Consider the following 13,592-nt stretch of genomic DNA (forward strand, 5'->3'; position numbering starts at 1 on the left):
GCCTAATGTTTGGGTTTGGGGTGTACGGCGTGAATCAGTATCTGCTACTTGGCATTCGCTTAGACCGTGCCGAAATGGAGCATTTGAATAGACGCGGGAACCGTTTTTTTTTCTTTCACTTCACCCACGATTATTCATCATCATCGTCAGAGAAAGTTGGCTTTTCTGCAGGGTGTATTGGCGTACAACGGCATTGTTGTTGTTAAATCCTTTATTCAAAAAGGGAAGGCCGGAGGCCTTGGGGGGGGGGGGGGGGAGAGAGAGAGAGAGAGAGAGAGAGAGAGAGAGAGAGAGAGTTGGGAATGGAGGATTCATGGTTGAAGGGGGCTGGTATGAGTTCGTGGACTTCGGGAGGCGGCATCAGTTTTTCACAGGACAATTGTTCAGCATTGAATGGTCCATTCACTGGCGTAGGCCATCGCTATATAACTCGCGCTAGATCGCTCTTAGTGGCGAACCGTATTATAAGGTTAAGGGTGTGTTCATCTAATGTGAGGGGATCGATACGGGTTGAGGGATCTGGGTTTGGGGAAGTGAAATTCCGGTATCGAGAGAATTTGGGGCATATCCAAACCACGTGGTGCAAATCAGCCTTGACGGCTTGCTGACAGTATGGACATTTCGGGTTGATGTGGGGGTAGTGCCATTTGCGAATTATTTCCGATGAAAATGATGCATCTGTATAGAATTCCGTACAACGGCATAAGTGAGGACAATAAAGCTTCGCTTTGATAGTGGAAGCCGTCAACCGTACTTCACCGGTAAAGCGCTCTGAATGAAAACCGAACTTGAAACTTCGGCAGCTGCCTCAATTCAGGGACCACTGCAGTGACGTCGCACAGAGTTTCGACATATTTCGGCGTAAACTCAGTCCTAGAAACTTTGTTTTTGCGTATTTTGTGGTAAATTCCGCACAAGTTGTACCCATTGTACCTACTTGCAGTCTGTTAAATTTCGCTCCGAGGATTTGCCGGCAGATTGAATTTCGGTTTAATGAAGCCACGTTGAACCGCGACGTATTTCGTTAAGTCAGGTGCTTGGTAAAACTTGGGACAACTTCTGAAATAATCGAATTCGTTCATTATTACCAGAAAGTTTGAAAAACCGAGGACCTGATGGATTCCGTCATACCCAACGTCATAAAATCGGCGTGGGGGAAGCTTCGAGACAAATGCCACTTCTGAGAACAGTTTTCTCGTAAAAAAATGGGAGCTCCCATTCTGTACTCGAATCTATAAGTGTTATTGGGGAGCAGTTTTAACTGACTTCAGTTTTCCTTAAATTAAGTTGATATGAAAATTGTCATATTCAATGCTATACAATTAAAATGAAACCCGGGTTACTGTGTCGTTGTAAAGTAGAAAGTACAGTGTTTCATAATAGCGTACAGAAGAGCGCAAATGCATGGATGTCAACGTTCATGTGTAAGCACTAATCGCGCTTCGGATTATGCCTTTGGGTGGGAGCACACAATACGTTTCCGGCAATTCCCGAAATATTTTCCGAAATATTAGTCCCAATTGAATTAACTATAAAGTAAACTACTAATAGAGTTGCTCTCGCGGTAAGCGAATTGCTACAAGAGGATTAAGCTCAACAACTTTCACGCGAGCAGACTCGACAAGAAAGTGTAGAATGTCCAGGTACTTAGAAGAAGAAGAAGAAGAAGAAGAAGAAGAAGAAGAAGAAGAAGAAGAAGAAGAAGAAGGCATTGAGTGCCGGACGAGGGCTCCTGACCCTATGCACTTCACAACAGAGGACACATTTCGATCAAATATGACCATAAACCGGCTGACATTTCGCGAAATATAAACAAAAGCTGGAATGTACTTGAATGAGCTGATAATAAACGGCTGCACTAAAACCCGAAACGTTCGAGCGGTGTTACCAAACCCGATTTAGAAAGCGATGAAATTATCCAGGTAATTCAAAAGCACCTTTAAATCTTGCAGAAAAATAATATTCCTTTGCATTAAGCGACTATGACTACACCATGTCGGGAATGCAGGCGTTTCGCGCCCAACTTAATGGCACTGGACATTAACCATACTGTAAATGTCGCGCGCCGATATGTACACTAACACCCGACGCTAATATTTTATGTAGTCAACATGGGTTAGCCCCTTCAAATTAGCCGTGTTCCACACGCAAGTTCTCTTTGATCAGGAAGGCCTGCATTATAAAAATTTGGCTGTGGGTTACTGGCTGATTATTGTTCCCATAACGACAGGTAGTCAGCAACACACGGGCACCTTCCCTACAGTTGCTGTTAACTTATCTCAAAAAATCTCCTTGCACTCATCGACGTAGGCGGTAGCATCGCAGTTACTGGTACTCATATTTAATTTCGCGAATAGATTCCCCCAAGAATTTTTTTTTCCAAAAGTTTTCTGAGGCTCCGGGCAGGAGAAGGTAGCATGGGGCTTTCTACTGAGAGAAGCAGCAGTAACACGAAAGAAACAACTTCCGAGCACCGTACTTTGGCAGAAGGCAAAATAAAACAGAAAAGGAAAGCGAGGAACGCCGCCGGCCTTGCTCGTGAATATCGCGTGACCGATGCGACCACGCGCTCGAAGTGAGCCCCCAGTTGTCTGTCACGCCGCCTTGCGGCGCACAAGGGACACGGGAGACGAGAAACGAACCGCCCGGAGTGCCGAGTAGGCGTGGCAGAGATCTCGCAGCCGAAGCCCGTCCCCGATACCGGCGGACCCCCAGAACGGGTCTTTCGTGAGACACGTCACACCTGTACGCTGAAGTGTGTCACCACTGTCTTTTTGCCACGCTATCAAACAGATACAGTGATGCTAGGTGCACAGTAACCAACGTTGTGTACAGCGACACCTCTTGCGGGCACGGATTTCTCGTTTCCGTCAGTCAACAAGAACACTCTTGAGGAACCTAGTTGTTGCTTACAGTTAGTTTGTTGTTGAACCATGCAGCCAGATCGATCGCTGTGCCATCCTATGTCAACGCTCCTTACGAACAGTACCGACAAGTTTTGGGGCTGAAATGATCTTACAAAGCATCCTTTTGGTTGGAATTCAGCCCCATAATGTCCTCGTTTAAATATGCACAGGCAAATTATTATAATTCGAAAGCAGCATCTTGACTGTTATAGTTAACTACATGCGCACGTTTTTTTTTTCGTTTTTTTTTCAACATAATCTTTATACATGCCGCTGCACTTGTCCTGCTTTATTTTTCCGCTTTATTTTCCTGCTATGTGTACTCTATATATTCCCTTCCTGCGAAAATCCCGGGAGGGATTGCAGTGTATTTAGGTAACTGGACGATATAAATATATTAAAGGGACACTGAAGTGAATTTGTCAAGCTCCCGTTTTTGCTTGCACTGCGTAGACTGGCTCAAATTAGCCCACTTTTCATCGTTTATCCGGTTGACAAATCGGTAATTATTTTACAAAGCGCCAAAGAAGAAAAACTACCATGCGCGGTTTGCGGCGGCCGCACCAACTAAAGCTGTGACGTTGGGAGTAGCGGGACCGTGATTGGACGATGCCCAAGGTGAGCAACCAAACAAGTTTCGGTTTCGGTTTTGGTTCTGTAAAACACAACCTGTGGCGTTGTTGGATGGGCATTCTCAATAACTCAGTAATCATCGTACCGCGCTTCTGCCATGTTGTCAGCTGTAAAAATACATAAAGATAAGCCTCCCAGGACGGCTTGGAATCGTAGCATTCACTAGCCGAGGCCTACGCAGTGCATGGACGCCCTCCGAGTACCCGCAGACGCACAAATGTCATGCGCTCCCCCCCCCCCTATTTGGAGCTTGCCTCACTCATGCCTGTACCGTAAAATGCGTGTTCGCACCAGGCCACCAGGCCAAGGGTCTGTTCATTCTGGCCTGTGCCCACTGCCCGCAAGCAGTCGGTGCTTATGGACAGCACGCCAACGAGAACTCGCTAGCGCGCCAGTGCCAGCCTGCGCGCGTTCTGTGAACTAGTTCGTGGAGCCATGAACGTTGCGGCCCAAACAAAGGTGAACTCAATGAAGAAAACATCGGCAGAAAACAAAAAAGTTAACTTACAAAAAAAAAAGCACGTACCCGCGGGGACTCGAACTCGTGACTTGCAAAACACTCGGCGGCGACATACCTGCAGCCTTAGACAACTCGGCCACGAGACGGGCTGCGCCGACAATGGTAATATAATGTATATATTGTAAAACAAGTTTACATTTTTATTTAGTTTTGGCATTTCAAGCAGCTTAGGTGACTATTTGTTGTATTGTGTTCGTGCAGTAAGCGTCCCCCGAGTTTCCGCAATAGCTCACGTCTAGCAATTGCATTTCGTAGACGGAAAAGCGCTCGCAGATGCGTAGTCGTGCTGCTGACCGCTGTGCTTGTTCGCCCAGCGCAAAAAAGTGCTTCCCGCACCCTATTTTTACGCTGTACGGTAAAAAATATCAGTTGATTTTATTTCCTTAGTACCTATATTGACTTCGCTGACTCTTCTCCCGCCTTCAAGAGGCCTTATATTTTCCTACTGGCGTACCAGTCAGCGAAGCGTCGCATGTGCGCTTGTGCAGCGCCCGCTTGTGTGAAGCGATCTTGACTTGGAGCTAGATACAGTGTACAAACTAACCAAGTAAAGAAAGGCCCATTCTTCCATTCACAAACGTTTCCTGGCTTCGTTTCAACTGAGCGAACGAATTGCGACGACCCGTCGGCGTCCGGCGGACGAAACGCTGGGCCGACTGACTCTGTCTGAAGGCCGGGGAGCCGTGCAGATAGCTCAGCCAATTGCGAGCTCGGCTCCTCTCGACGTCACACGAAAACGCCGCAGAAAATGGGCGAGCGTAAAGAGAGGAGGACAGCATTTTCGAATTAAGTTTTCTACTAAATAAAAGCGCGTAAACGCGCCCAGAGTGGTCGTAACATGGCCTGGGGACCCCGGACTACAATTTGCGCAAGTAATCCCGCAATGTTTACATATCACTTCAGTGTCCCTTTAACAACCTCCGTTTCAGCATCATAGGTAAATTGCATTCTGCGCTTCGGGGATATGTCGCAGCGTCGTTTTCCCTCGATTTCAACTTTAGCCTCCCCTAACAAACTTTTGTTCCTCCTGCCTCTGCTTCTCTAGAAGAGCAAAACAGCGCTAAAAGGTCCATGTGGTCGTTACCAGCTTTACTCCACGACGCAGTGTTACAGCGGCTACCTGGACATTGTGACCCGAGTCAACAACTTGCGCGACCCACTGCCAGTGTTCGTGAGGACATCGTACAGAAGTACTGTGTGTGTGTGTGTGTGTGTCCCCGCTTTGATGCCCCATGGCTATGAAGACAACTTTGGGACTGCACGCGTGCTAATGCACCACTGAAACTTTGCGACGTCATAGGTCCATGGTGTTCGACTGCCGTGGCGACATGCAGTACAAGGGCCTCGGTGTCATTTCTCCGTGACTTCGGCCTGAACAAAACTCTGTGAACGTTTGCCTTAACTTTACCACTGTGCGTGGGCTGTGTGTGCGTTCCTGCGTCTGTCAGCTTCTGTGTGCTTATATGCATTTGTTAGGGTTTTTATGCGCTTTCTTCGCCTTCGGTCATTTTCGCCCATTTCGTGTTGGTACGGAGTTGCAAGCCAAGCTTTCTGCCAGGCTGATTTCTCCTTATCAATCGATCTGATGGTGCTTTATTGTTCACAGAAGAAACAACATAGAGTTTTTATGTGCAGGAGGAGGTCCCGAAGTCAGTCTGCAAGGGGACCTCCTAGACTGCAGGGACGCACCCCTCCTCCTTATCCACGCTGTCTGTGCCAAAGGGCTTCCTTTATCAGCTAATCACTGCATACGCCACGTGATTACAGAAATAAGTTGACTGCCACTCGTTCACTCATGCGCACTAGTGCTGTAGCTGCTCACAGGTTTCCGCAATACGATTCTTCTCCAAGTGCGTTAATGTCAACATGAAAAGTCAATGTGCGCGAGCCTGTGAGACGGATCTGCACTATTTCCCACACTCCAGCGTACGTTTCCCTTTTTGATCTATTGTAGTGACCGGGTGTACCCAAAAAATGCAAGGACAGTTGCATCAAACTTGCAGCTTACGTTTTCACAAAACAAACGTTTATTGAACAATAGGCGGTCATTGCCTTTCTAAACAAATGTGCACACACCTTAGCGATGTTTAAGTTTTCAGTCCTGAAATCGGAAAAGCGTCTTCCTCGCCCTCTAGTGCGGCTTCCGAAAGAGGACTAGATAGGTCATCCCAGCAAAACAGGTGTCAGTCCGTCGCTTGGGCAAAGACGCGGTCACTTCATCGTGACGAACCGGTGGTCCAGGTCGTAGATTGCGACGGCTTGCTTGCCTTCCTCGTCGTAGTCGCCCCACTCTTTTCCCTCGAACGCCAACTCGTCGAAGACGGTGCCACTCACTTCAGCTTTGGCACTGAAGCCGCAACGTGCGTCGAAGGCAATGGGCGTCACGCCGCGGCATTCGAAAGCGGCGACGGTGAAGAATTCCGAAGCCTTGTCTGCCTCGTAGGGACGCAGCTCGTCATTCAGAACATCCACGCTGTTCTCGCGGCTGCACAACTTGCACTTGATTACCAGGTTGGCGCGTCCGCGGCTTTTCTTCAACGGCGCTCGGTTGGAGGCCTCCACGGCTTGCCAGTTGGCTGTTTCTTCCCCGCAGCTCGTGCATTGCAGTTTGAGATGCCAGACGCAGTCCACTGTCGGTTCGAAGGATGCGATGTTCTCCAGGTTCGCGCGGAGCTGCAGGCCGATCTTGACCATTGCGAGTTTGTTCGAATCAATCGAACCTGCCCTTAAACCGTCTTCGCTGACGAGGTGGTGTGCCTTGGAAGATCGCCGAGTGTTGGGGCATTGGTCCGCACATGGGCCGAGACCAGGTCGCGTCGCTCTTCGCGCTCCAACGCTAGCTTGCAGGTGACCACGACGCCGCACAGTGCAGGAACTGCCGTGATTGTTTCGCCACACGACTGGGCCTCGTTGCCTGTTCTCGGATTCCGTGTCAGCTCGCGAGTGTGTCAGATGATGATGATGATCACGGTCAAAGAAGAAAGCCAGGAGGTCTATCTGATTGGATTTCTTTACGCTGACAACTAACGTAATTGGTTTGAGGACTTCCGAATTCTTTTTTATCTTGGATTTTACTTTCAAAAAGTATTTTGAACCTCTCTAATAAGTTTATTTACAAGAGCCTGTAAATAAATGACCTTTTTTCATCCTCCTGATGTTTGGCCGATCCCCTGTTTGGGCATGTGCCATTCCCCATGGGTCGTCGTCGTCGTCGTCATCATCATCACCGTCACCACCACCACCACCACCACCACCACCGCCACCATCATCCCCATCACCACCATCATCATCGTCGTCGTCATCATCATCATCATCTATCAAATAGGAGAACCTAATCTACGTCGAGTAGCTCGAAAGTGAACGAGGCAAAAAAAAAAAAACGAAGCTGGCGGAACATTTAGAATAAAATTGGCATATGTGAATATGGGGCGAAAGCAGCGTACGTTCCTGCTTCCAAAGCGTTGTCTATTGCCCCACCGCACGTATGTGCGACTCAGTGGGTATATCATGCTAGGCTTCAGAGTACGGACACAGCTTGCAGAGTACGGCCACCGATTTCTTGTGGCCAATCCTCGTAGTGCTTGCGCTGTAGGAATTTGATTGCTTGGTTCATTGCAGCAGCATACATTCCCGCTTGGCTGTGTGTAGAGTGCCGTCCGACGATACCATAAGCACTCCACTATATCGACGTCCACAGATGTTTTGTAAACAAAATGCCGCATCTGGCACTGCATCGTTCTACCTAACGTAAAGCAAATTAACCTAATCTAAACTAACATAAAATGACCCAACGAACAGAAAACAATCATTTAAAACACCAAAAACTAACATAAGCCATAAACGTTTCATTTTAAAGGTGAAAAAAAGGAGGTAGGAGCCCGTTTCGAACCACCGTCCTTGGCCTCACGAAGTTAAGACGGAACTCCTACACCACACAGACAGGCGCTCTGGGCGGTGCTAGCCCAGTCTTAAATGCTCGAATGTCGTCGGACGGCACGGCACTCCAGCCGTGCCTGCAGCGCTGAGCTAGAGCGCCGTCGCACGCCTTTCCAGACACTGCGTTCCTGCTTTATCAAGCTTTGCCCCATACCCCACTGCGGGTATGTGTCATTTTGGGGGTATGTATCACTCTGTTACTTTAAACGCAGCCGCTGTCGGGTATGTGCCGGTGCACCGGTCTTAGGCCTAACGTCACATTTTGAGGTGACCCCAAACGGTACCTGCAGATTGAGACAGGTTGAGTGCAGTGAGTACTCTTTCCAAACAGGGCTGCTTGACGACGTACTTCGAAGCGTGACGTTAGGCCTGGCGTCTCAGTTTAAGCTTAACGTCAAGTGATCTTCAAATTGAGTCTTACGACGTCCCAGGAACGTCGTGCTCTTTGTATGTCGAGTTGCTGGCACCAGTCGACGAAGTTAAACCTCGAAACGTGACGCTCGGCCTAGCGCAGGCCCATCGCGTTCCCGTGTCACCCCCTCCCTGAGCCGCGCATCAAATTTAAGGAAAGCGAGTTATAAGCTGTAAAATACGGGAGGCTTCACCAAGTGAATGATTATCTACATGCGCTCGCGCATTGGAACAGCACGCACTACCGAACGCGCGGAAAATACCGAAAAACAAAACAAAGAAAAAACAGCTCGATGCGCCGAACTGCTATGAACTGGCCGAAAGTGTACCAATATGTGGGTGTATTTAATTTTTCATTCCAACTAAGCCACATGGAGGAGGTCAGTCAGGCAAGAGAACGATGCAGTTCGCGAAGCAAAAAACACAGCAAAAACACAATTGGTAAACATAAAGACGCCAATGTTAGATCCCAGCGACAAATCTTCAACAAGGAACTTGGTTTTTGCTGCAGTGTACACGACCGCGGGCGTCACGAGACTGATAACTTGGTTTATCCAAAATCACAAACGTAAAAGACAGGAAAAAAGTAGAAACCGCAATTGAATTATTGAAGCGTTCATTCTATGGGGACGTGGTAAACTTCAAAGCATGTGGCGTGGATTATGTCCCATTAGCGTCTTTTAAGTTGGTTCTCCTTTTGTCAGTAGAATGGGGACGCACGCGAACGTTATCTGAACAACATTGTTAAAAGAATAAACAAAACTCTGTAGGGGCGCACGTTAGTTCTTCAACAAAAGCAGAAAAAAATAAAACACCCAAGAACAAGCCTATCATATCGCCTTTTGGGTATGGCTGTTTGGCTGTTCACGCTACTGGCGCGGAACAGCTAGAGCACTGGACCGACCGCGGATTTGAACCCGGTGAATAAAAAAAGCAAAAGCAACGTCGGAGCATTTTCTACAACAAATCCCACTGCGAGTATGAGCGCAGAAAGACGGAAATTCGCATATGCACAAATCCGGTGAAGGAGTCGCGAAGCTCGCGGGGAGACTTGTTTTTAATATTTGTTTCGCTGCTTCCTTTTGTACTTCAATGCTGCACGTGCGGGGGAAAACCTAATCTGCGTCTTCACACCCTGGCGAACCCAAAAGCCCGCGACCACCACCACCAACTCCTATGTGTCTTTCCACCTCCCGAAAGGAACAGAATGAATACAGGTAGCAAGATCCGCACCGTAACATACGAAGCTGAATGCGATATTCATTGTCAGGACACGGTTCCGAACAACAAGAGTGAAAAAAGAAGGGAAATAAGAAACAACACTCTTCAGCTTTGACGGCTGGTTCACAGAATGCAGTATTTCTCTTCCTATTCGTTCTAGTGCCAGACGGCCACCAGCAAATCCCCGCATGATCCTACCGGAGGTCTTCGCTCGGTTTCTTCTTGTGTTATGCTCTTCTCTTCCAACATTTCTTTGTCGTCGTGGTGATATTGTTGAGGGCTGGTCATCGCAGGACGCACCTGCTTTGTACGATGCGTTCATGCACTTGATTCTCTCGGTGCGCCGTAGCATGCATCAACAGAAATGCATCTCACTTTTCGATATTGGCAAGTGAGCCTTATCGAGGAACGCCTCCACAGAACTCTCATGGTTAGAGTGACATCTACGTTTTACAGCTGCACAGCTGAAAGTTCGAACCTCGACCTTTGAAATTATAATCATCATCATCATCATCAACATGTCTACGCCCCACTGCATGACAAGGGCCTCTCCCATGGATCTCAAATTATCCCGGTCCTGTGCTAACTGCGACCAATTTATCCTCGCAAACTTCTTGATCTCATCTGCCCATCTAACTTTCTGCCACCCCCTGCCACGCTTGCCTTCCCTAGGGATCCACTCTGTTACCCTTAATGACCAACGGTTATCTTGCCTTCGCATTACATGCCCTGACCACACCTGTTTTTTCTTCTTAATTTCTACCAGTATGTCCTTAACACGCGTTTGTTCCCTTACCCACTCCACTCTCTTCTTGTCCCTTAATTTTACACATATCATCTTCTGTTCTATTTCTCGCCGAGCTAGTAGTGATGTCGAAACTCTGCAACAAATGTATTTCCCTCCCAAAACGACTAACACTACTCTATAGCGCAGTCTCAGGCCATGCAACTACATTCCTTACGTGCACCTAATATTTCAGCACGTTTTAAATTTCGCGCCTTCCTTGGGGCAAATATCGGTCCTTGCGCGTATTTAGTCAAACACGTTTAGTCGAAATCAGTTTGCCGCAGTACCGCTGTGGCGGGATCCGAGAGCCAATGTCGTCTTCTCCGCTAGCTCATCTCTTGAATAGCATTTCTGCCCCGTAGGTGAGTACCGGTAGGATGCAGCTGTCATACACTTTCTCCTTCAGGGACAATGCTATATTAGCCACTTGAAATATTAGCCACTAAATTATTTCACAAGAGACCAACGCAGCAGCTCTAGGCGATATTTTGCAGGCCGTCAAGTAAATATTGTTTCAATTGTAATACTAAATATCGCAAACATGGAATATGCGGCGGGCCAACTTTGCTGGTAAATCGTGAGCGATGCTTTCTTTTTCTAGTTTGGAGCAAAAGGTAACCGTTCAGAAAAATGCGAACCATTACCTACCCATTCAGGCTAGTACAACCTCAGTGCCACTTTTTTTTCTTTTTTCCCTCCTTAAGCTATACCACTGAAATTCTGTCATAGATGAACATGTGGACCAGAAAACTATGGTTTTGGGATTTTGCCGCGTCCAGTTTTATGTGGCTTCTGCCGTACGATTTCATAAGTTAATGCCAGAATTCCTTTCGGCTGCTCCCACATAAATAAACCGTTTCCCCTTCGATGCCCGGGTAGGGTTTTCGTCACATGTCTCTTAACGCGGCCGAGCGCGCTTTAAAGGCGGCACCGAGAAAATCCGGCGGACTCTCTTTAAGACGAAGTCGGTTATGACGAATTTCATAGTTAAGACGAACAATATTTTTTAGAGCGTTTATTTTTCCGAAGAGCATCGATGTGTTAGTTGAGGTTGAGGAAGGTTGATTAGATGAACACGAAAATGTTTGCTTCGCATCGGTGCCAACTACGATGCGTGCACGCAGCTGCAAAGAGATTCCGGATACAGTCAGGAGAACCTATCTAAACATTACAGGTTCCACACAAAACGATGATGGAGGTTCTGTCACCGTAAATCTGGATGACCTGTTGAGGGATGGATGCCTAGTGCAATGAATAGCAGTGGCAAGCAGTATCTTGAACACTGCTGTCAGTATTTCACATTTTGCTCTCTTGTAACGTCCACAATGCAAAAAAAAAAAAAAAACGTCCGCCTAAGACAAATTTTTCATAATACGAAGAAATGTTTATGGTCCCTTCGAGTTTATCTTAACGGGAGTTTAGTGTTCTGAGAAAGTAGTCAATGAAAGCCCAAAAAGGGCTGAACTATTTGACGGCTTGAATCGGCGTAATAAAAGTAAAGGTTTAGGAAAATTCGAAACTCATCATTTAGTTTCCTGCGCCGTACGAAATCGTAAACAGCTCGGTACTATTTCGTAGCGTAACCTGTAGGCAGTTGTTCTTCAGGGAGAATAAAACAAACAAAACTTTTAAAAAGCAAAAGTCTCTGTACGCAGTAAAAAACAAAGAACCCGGCTTCTCTTACAAAAAAAAAAATGAAAATGCATTGAAGGATTCAAAGTGAAAAAGAACGACTGAACTAGCGGTCACTCGAACTGAACAAAAAGGAAATGTCGCTCGCAAAGATAAAAACACGGGAACGCCGAATTGTGGTCAGAAAGTCACGTCGGGGCGCCCCGTCGGTTGACATTGGCCGCAAGAGGGCGGCGTTGCGCGCTTTGCCGCCTAACGAGCGACTCCGACCGGGCGCTCTAACGAAATTACTGATTCCTCACGAACGCCCCAGGGGAACGTTAGAAAAGAGCCCGCGAGACAGGAAGGCGGGGGGTGGAAACACAGTATTACCCCGCTGACCGGGAGGGGAACGGAGGGGGAGGGAGTGGTCAGCTTGCGGTGATGGCGGCGGTCCGCGCGAGGCCTCATCTCACGGCGCCAGGTACTTTCGCCTTCCTCACTAAAGGCCTCGCAGAAGCGCCGAGTCTCGCATCGGCGACAGTTGACATCGTTCACGCTATTCGCACGTCCTCGCGTAAAATAAAACGCGCAACGAATACGCGGGAATGCAATTCTTCCACGAAACAAACCGAACTAGCAAGCTGAGGTAAACGTATAAACAGAACACGGCGACAATGTGAGCTTCTAGTTCATTTGACGCGTTCTTTTTTTTTTTTTTTTTTCAGGGGCGTAATTATGACGTTCTCAGATGTTCCGTCCAATCAAAATATAATGCTTCCCGCGGCCCAGCGGTGATTAACCGGGGGCTGCTGCCACCTACGCGTCGCGCGTGCGCCGTTGTCGCCGGTTCTCGCGTATAAAAGGCAGAGGTGCCGGAGCCGGCTCCCGAGTTAAATTAATGAAGACAGTAATGATCCCTCGTGAAGCACCGGTACTCCTGGGGCGCCTATGCACATCAATTAAGGGAGAAGACTAAACGAAGACCAAGTAGGATTTATTCAATAAATTAAAAAGGAGGAAGTTCCGGACCTTCGTTCGGTGGGGGCAGCTGCGGGCTTATCGAAACAGTAACGCTGGGAGATTCTCGTGCGTTTATACTCTTCATTTTGACACGTTCTTTAAAAAAACTGTTTGAAAGGTCGAAAAAGTGAGTAGGTTGGAGCGCTACAGATTTTGCTGACAGTGCATCCGGTGATGTGTCGCTCTAGGTCTTATCCATTGCCGGGGGACAAAAGAATTTAATCTGCGCGCTAGAACGCGTGGGCGTACTTTCGTTTGACCCATTCCCCAGCATTCGATTCTTTGCTAGCTCAGTAACTTGTAGGTTGTAGGTTTGGGCCATTTGGTAATCCATGCTGTACTTCGTGAAACCGCGATCGCAGTGGCACGTGCCCTAAAATGCGGTAATGCAAAGAAGGAGGAGGTGTTTGTTCCTTGTTTTTAGATGAGTGTGAATGAGAGAGAGTGGGCGGTATAAATCTGTGATTTCTTCTTAATAAAGTTTATTCAAAGTGCGCTCTGTCTTGTGTCGTCTCTCCTCAGCCTTCGTTCCTTTTTGCGCAAT

The 13,592-nt window shown here is 47.6% G+C and overlaps 1 protein-coding gene and 1 pseudogene across 2 annotated transcripts in view; both read right to left on the minus strand.

Moving 5' to 3' along the window:
- The window catches only part of LOC144163133 (uncharacterized), a 176,433-nt gene that overhangs the window by 13,936 nt on the left and 148,905 nt on the right, over positions 1-13,592 (minus strand). The window lies entirely within an intron of this gene.
- On the minus strand, positions 6,271-6,753 carry LOC144163134 (CXXC motif containing zinc binding protein pseudogene; annotated as a pseudogene).

The sequence above is a fragment of the Haemaphysalis longicornis genome, unplaced genomic scaffold (assembly GCF_048455015.1).
Source record: "Haemaphysalis longicornis isolate Haplotype H1 unplaced genomic scaffold, Haemaphysalis longicornis Haplotype H1 scaffold_12, whole genome shotgun sequence".
Taxonomy (NCBI): domain Eukaryota; kingdom Metazoa; phylum Arthropoda; class Arachnida; order Ixodida; family Ixodidae; genus Haemaphysalis; species Haemaphysalis longicornis.